Raw genomic sequence first — 6,854 nt, forward strand, 5'->3', positions numbered from 1 at the left:
TGGGGGTGGGGAGGGAACAGTGCCTCTGAGAAGCCTCTCCATCTGTCTCCTCAAACACCTCTGCTCTCTGACTTCCATTCCTGCCTCAGGAAGTCCTCTGCTCCCTGGCAGTCTCCCACTTCTGGCCCCCTGACTCAGGGAACCCTGGTTTGTCTCAAGGAGGGCCCAGCTCCTGGCATTGGGTCATAGGAACGGATGTCATGATGGCAGCCCCCCAAGACCTCAGCCCTCAGCATGGGCAGGAAAAGCCACTATGGCATCCTGGAATTGGAGGAGGGGACACATTTGGTTCAAGGAAAAGGGGGTCCCTCTCAGAACAAGGGAGGGAAGCACCATCTCAGCAGGGAGTAGGAAGGCCTGTCTCAGCATGAAGCCCTGGGGTTGAGGGCCCTTCTCAGTCCCAGGCACCATCACCTGGCCCAAAGTGGTCACTCTGGTTCTGGAGAGGAGATGGAGCCCCGCTTCCTGGAACACACTCATGGGAAGGCATGTGTCTTAGTCTGTTCAGGCTGCTATAACAAAATACTACCAAGCTGGTATCTGATAAATGACAGTAATTTTCTGCTATCCACTCTGTAGGCTGGAAAGTCTAGATCAAGTCACCAGCATGGTCGCTTTCTTGTGAGGGCCCTCTTCCTGGTTCATTCCTGGCATCGTTTTGCTGTGTCCTCACATGGTACAAGGTGTTAGGGATATCTCTGGAGCCTTTTATATAATGGTACTCATTCCATTCAGGAAGGTTGCACCCTCATGACCTTAGCACCTCCCAAAAAACCACCTCTTGATACTATCGTCTTTGGGTGTCAGGATTTCAACAAATGAATGCGGTGAGGTGGGGGACACAGTCAGAACATAGCAGTATGTTAGGGAAAGCTAAGTGCAGAAGGGTAAGAAACAGACCCCAGACCAGGAAAACAGGTAAGCAGGTCACAGGAAGGAAAGGAGATCTCTAAGCACAGGTGAGAGAGAGAGTAGAGAAGTCAGGGCACATGGTCCTCCTCATAGCTGCTGCCTCCTGCAGATGGGCACTGTCAGGTAGCTCATGCTCCCAGGGGCAGAGGTCCCCAGGAAAGGTGTCACAGATTCCCTTCTAGCCACAGCTCCCTCACTTTGTCCAGCTCCCAGGCTGACGTCTGCTGAGAAATATGGGGAGGAAGCTGGAAACGAGTCCCAGGGAAAGAGAGACATGTGGGCCCCTGCACCCCCAGCCCCCACTTTTCTACACAGGTACCTTCTCCTGCCTCTTGTCATCACTGATAAACACTACCACCCACCGTCAACCCCAACTTTGATCTGGCTCCCTCTTCCCACCTCATTCTTGGAGAGCTTCAGGATCTTGACTGTGGGGACCATCTGTATAATGTCAGACAGGCCATCCAGCCTGTACAGTTTGTTGTTGATCGAGTTCAAGGACAACAGCTTTTTGTGAGGAGTTAGAGTGACAGTTACTATCTAGGGCCTCAGAAACAAGTCTTCCCTCCACACCATTCGTACCATCCTCTACCATAAAAACAGCACTGGGCATAAGGTCTCACATCAGGGGGAACTCTTTTCAATGATCTTCAGGGTGGCAGTCATGCATTTTCTTGAATTCAGGATTATATCAATATCATGGCCCACCAAGTCTTCAACAATCTGAGAAGAGGCAATAGGAAGGCTGAGAGGGGTCCAGAGCCAGTACCAACCCCTCCCCACATTGTCATCCTTTAAGTCTCCCTCCCAGGCAGATCTCTGCCCTAGCATTACTGCTGTCAACTGTACCTGGGTCAAAGCAGAGCCTCTGGAGGTCAAGAGTTTGCTGGGAGACATCATAGTGTTTGTTCATGGTCAGCTGCAGAGAGAGATGGAGAGAGCCACTGTGAGGCTCTGGTGGGGATAGGGAAATCGGGGGCTGGAGGAAGAAGAGGTAGGTCTGGGTATGAACACACAATGGGCCTTGAGTCTGCATTACCTTTAGATGTTCCATTTCTTCTGGCTCCAACTCATACCACACAGAGTAGGGTACAGCAGAATGACTGACAAAGAGATATCTACAGAAAGGAGGGGTGGGGTAAGCACTAGGAACTCTCATTCTAAAGAAGACAGCTAACCCCTGGCCTGTCCTCCTTCCTCAGGACTAGGTACAGGTAATGTCCTTGACACAAACCTTCTGGTTCTCCTCGTTACACTTCTTAGAGCTGACACCCTTCAATGCAGAGGCAGTGTCAGCATCCTGGACAAAGTTCTAGGCCTGTGTTTTCACATAGTGGAACTACAGGTGGCAGAAGCAACAGAAAAAGTGCTGGAGAACCAGCTCTCCCCCTTCCCTGTGCCCACTCCTCTGGCTTCAGCATTCTCTTATACATCAAAAGGGGTGAAGGGTACACTGCAATGGCTCAGGATTGAAATCAGTAGCCATGTATTGTCATACTTTCTTCCATAGGGCATGTAGGGGGTAAAAGAGAGGATAGGAGAGAAGAGTGGCAACATAGAATTAAGACTAGAGAACAGATCCTTTTCCAACCACCTACTGAGCTTGAAAAGAAAGTGCTAAAAAAAAGGATCATTGACATAATTTCATATTTTGTACCAAATATGGATTTCTTTATTTTTATTGTTTTATTTATTTTTTTTGAGAGAGAGAGAAAGCATGCTCAAGTGGATCAGGGGCAGAGAGAGGGGGACAGAGGATCCAAAGCCGGCTCTGTGCTGACAGTAGTAAGCCCGATGTAGGGTTTGAACTCGTGAACTGTGAGGCCATGACCTGAGCCAAAGTTGGACACTCAACTGACATTAGCCACCCAGGTGCTCCCCCAAATAGGAATTTATTAAATTCCCTTTCTCTCCATTCAAAGCTCTCCTCCAAATAAACACTTAAGATATTAGACGTGATCTTCCTTTTATAAATTTCCAGGAGATTCTACCTCACGAAGACCCTGCTTGCCCCTCAGATAAAGTCTCCAGAGACTCGACCTCCATCTCCCGCACTCATCTTGAGCCAAGCTGAGACATCCAGTGGAAAGTTGCTCCATCGCCTTGGGTGCAGTTTTCACCTTTTCTTTTAGCCATCCTCTACTCTTATCCCTTTACATCATTTCTCTGAACCTACCCTTAGGTGACCGAGGCAGATAACTCCTAGAAGAAATAAAAAAGAAAGAAAGAAAGAAAGAAAGAAAGAAAGAAAGAACACGTTACAAATCTCACCTGTTCCCAGCAAAATAATCTAGCATCTCTACACAAGACCATCGCAGCTGCCCTGACCTGTCTCTCCTGCACATTCCATATGTCTTGCCAGAACTGTGATCTTGAACCTACTCCCATGGTTCCATCTTGCCCATTCACCCTCATTTATCTCCATGGAGTAATTCTTTCTTTCCTTATGTCCACATTAGCATGGACAAAACTTTAATAATGCCCCTGGCCCCTCCTATGGTACAGTTCATTGGCTTAGTGGATGCTGTGGGGAAGTGGAGAGAAAGAAGAAATCCATGAGTTCTAAAAATGATTTCTACACTTTTGCCCCACGAATACCAAGACTACCATTAAGATTGCTCAACCATTAATTAATGCCTACACTCTGTCATGTTGTAGGAAAAAAAAGATGTAGTTAACTACAGGGTTACGTATTCCACTGCCTAGTACAAATCAACCATGATGACTGATCACTTAACATTGTTAAAGAAGAGACAACAGGCCCCAAATGGAGTCACTAATGCTAAGCTTGTGTCACCTAATTTCAGGTGATTACACCTAATACAGGTCACCTCATTGACTTAATACCTAACCTAATTGCAGTTTCAGCCTCTCTCAGGAATGTAATCTTAACTAGTCAGTCTGGCATCTTCTGGTCAGTACTAGTGAGGTAATCTGCTTAATAGGCCCCTGCCATCCCCCAAAAGGAAGGTCACCTTGTCTGAAACAATCAACTATTTGTCAGTAATTTCCTTGTCCTGTTGCTTTCTGCCTATAAAGGTCTTCCATTTTGACCAGCTCTTAGGAACTTCTTTCCATTTGCTAGATGGCATGCTGCCTAATTCACGGATTGTTGAATAAATCCAATAATATCTTTAAAATTTACTCACTTGAATTTATTTTTAACACTATCTTATTTGGGGTTGTACATAAGTATCATCCATTGCTGCTTCTCCTTCTTGTTCATGTATTCATGAAGATGAATGCCAGAAATGCCATGCTTATATCAGCTTTCATACTTCCTTGGGAAACACCCAGGTATCTAGGTCCTCTTTGAAAGGAATGATGTCTATCAATGTACTCTGAAATCAGGAAGAACGGTATAAAAACAGCAAAACTAAAACCAAATCAAGGTAGAAAACACATCAATGGCATGAATAACAGAGAAAAGTCCTGTGATAACTTTTATGAGTAATGAAGAAATATCGTTGACTTTTTTCATCTAAAAAGAAATATAACAACAACATGCTTTAAGTTTGGAAACCTCCACTGTGGATCTGCTTCCTGGAAGATGAGAGGTAGGGAGCATCCTCAGCCCGGGAGAGAACAAGCACACAAAGAAGGGTTGGGCAGAGGCTCCATTCTGAGATCTTAGTTCCTGCTCTGACATTTCCAGGCTGGGTGACCTGGCACAAGTTAATTGCTGTCTATAACCCCCTACTCCAACCTGAGCTCTAAAGCAATAACAGAATCTACCCTGACTGTGTGGTGCTATGTTTCAAGAGTCAAAGGCAAGTTACCCACCTGGATGGAGAATTCTATAAACAAACAATTAGTCTGAAGAAATACCCAGCATTAAGCCTGGTGAGACAAAATGATGGAGGATCCTGAAAGAGAAAGGACAAGAGTTGAAGGTGTCGTAGGAAATAATAAAAACGTATGTTCAATTGGTCCCAGATAAAAAGGAAAGGCAACAGTACAGAAGATATATTTAAATAAATGATAGTTAGGAAGTTTAAAAAGTGACCAAAGACATCAAGTCACAGATTCACGAAGCTCTGTGTTTGTCAAGCCTACAGGGGTATGAGGAAAACCAAACCTAGGCCTTATTGATTATCTCAAAAGAAAGGAAAGGAAAAGGAAATTAGAACAGGTAAAAATAAATATAAAGCAAATATTAGGATGACATGTTTAAGCCAAATTATGTATGTTAATGCCATTACATGTAAGCAGATGAAATATTCCAAATCGAAAGGCAAACATCAGGCTAGATAAAAATTCCGTCAAATGCACCTTAGAAGAGACACATGTAAAGTTTATTGATACAGAAAATTAGGGGAAATGGCAATTTAAACATTAACCAACAGAAATCTAGTATACCCATCTTAATTGGGTATGCTACTATACCCATCTTAATTGGTCTTTTTGCCCCTCCTGCTACAAAGGTCCGAAAATTCTTGGAATATTCTATGTTGAAAATGATAAATCTGTCTTTTTTATGTTAGTGAGATGACTTTTGGAAAACACCTAAGGTTGGGGGTTGGTTGCCAGAAGAACCCACCATGAGATTAGAGGGTTAGAACTTTCAGTCCTACTTCCCTGACCTCTAGGGAAGGCAAGGGGCTGGAGACTGAGTCCAATCACCGATGGCCAATAATTTAATCCTGACCATGTAATTAAGCCTCCATGAAATACCCCAAAGGACCGGGTTCAGAGATTCCAGGTTGGTAAACCGGAATGCCTCCACGTGCCACTGTGTCGTGCCCCAAACCTCACGGGGACAGAAGCTTCTGCGTTTGGAGCCTCACCCCATGTATCCCTTCATCTGGCTGTCAATTCCTATTCTTTCATATCCTTTGTAATAAACCAGTGATGTAGTGAATAAACAAGTTTCCCGAGTTCTGTAAGCCACTCTAGCTAATTAATCGAATCCAAGGAAGGGGTTGTGGGAACCTCTGACTTATAGCCAGAGTGTCAGAAGCACAGGTAACAACTTGGACTCGAGATTAGCATCTAAAGTACAGGGCAGCCTTGTGGGAATGAGCCCTTAACCTGTGGAATCTGATGCCATCTCCAGGCAGATGGTGTCAGAATTGAGTTACCTTATAAGACACCCAGCTTGTGTAGGAGACTTGCTTGAATATGTGTGGGGGGAAACCCACACATTGGAATTGGGTACAGTATATTAACACCTAAGACTGACAGAAGTAAATGGAAAAATGGACAAATCCACTATCACAACTGGAAATTTTAACACATCTCACTGAGTGATAGCTAAAACAGGGAAACAAAAATTCAGTTAGATGAGTTAGATTTAAACAATGTTAGTAACAAGTGCTTGCTTCAGCAGCACATATACTAAAATTGAAATGATACAGAGAAGATTAGCATGGCCCCTGAACAAGGATGACACTCAAATTTGTGAAGCATTCTGTATATTTTTTAAAAATGTTATTAACCAATTTATTTACTTAACTGACATGAAACATGGCAGAATAAGTCACATGCTGGGGCATAAAGGAAGCCTTGGGAAACTTCCAAGAGCATAATGCAATCTAGCCTGAGTGGTTGGTGTGAAGATTCAAGGATAATGTTGGGTTCTCTGCCACTCTCCTACCTTTACATCAATCGCAAGAACATTAATCTCCAACAACCCCCTGGCTCCAAAAGACCCTCTCCACATACCAAACCCGGACCTGAGAGGATCACATGACTCTGGCCTTTACCCTCAACTAGATGTCTTAAAATATACCTGAGATTTGCGGTAAATCAGTTACAGTGAGATGGCAGACATGGAGCCAATGTCCTTGAAAGAAGAGTTTATTACCTACAGGTCCCAAGAGGAGGGGACATACAATAACACTCAGGGCCACACGAGGAAGCTCCTGGTGGAGCTGTCAGGTGGCAGACAGAATGAGGGGGAAACATGAACCAGAATCTTTATTCTGGTTTTATGGAAAGGA

At 44.4% G+C, this 6,854-nt stretch overlaps 1 long non-coding RNA gene and 1 other non-coding gene across 2 annotated transcripts; one reads left to right on the forward strand and one right to left on the reverse strand.

The window, feature by feature from the left end:
* Window positions 1-2,730: 2,730 nt before the first annotated feature.
* On the reverse strand, window positions 2,731-4,800 carry LOC122477791. The gene is made up of 3 exons (XR_006295762.1): window positions 4,696-4,800; window positions 4,062-4,253; window positions 2,731-3,114 (listed from the first exon to the last, which is right to left on the reverse strand). It is a non-coding gene; the product is annotated as an uncharacterized LOC122477791 (long non-coding RNA).
* A 1,425-nt stretch (window positions 4,801-6,225) lies between these two features.
* On the forward strand, window positions 6,226-6,332 carry LOC122478189. Its single transcript, XR_006295919.1, has one exon. It is a non-coding gene; the product is annotated as a U6 spliceosomal RNA (small nuclear RNA).
* Window positions 6,333-6,854: the final 522 nt, after the last annotated feature.

The sequence above is a fragment of the Prionailurus bengalensis genome, chromosome X (assembly GCF_016509475.1).
Source record: "Prionailurus bengalensis isolate Pbe53 chromosome X, Fcat_Pben_1.1_paternal_pri, whole genome shotgun sequence".
In the NCBI taxonomy this organism is placed as follows: domain Eukaryota; kingdom Metazoa; phylum Chordata; class Mammalia; order Carnivora; family Felidae; genus Prionailurus; species Prionailurus bengalensis.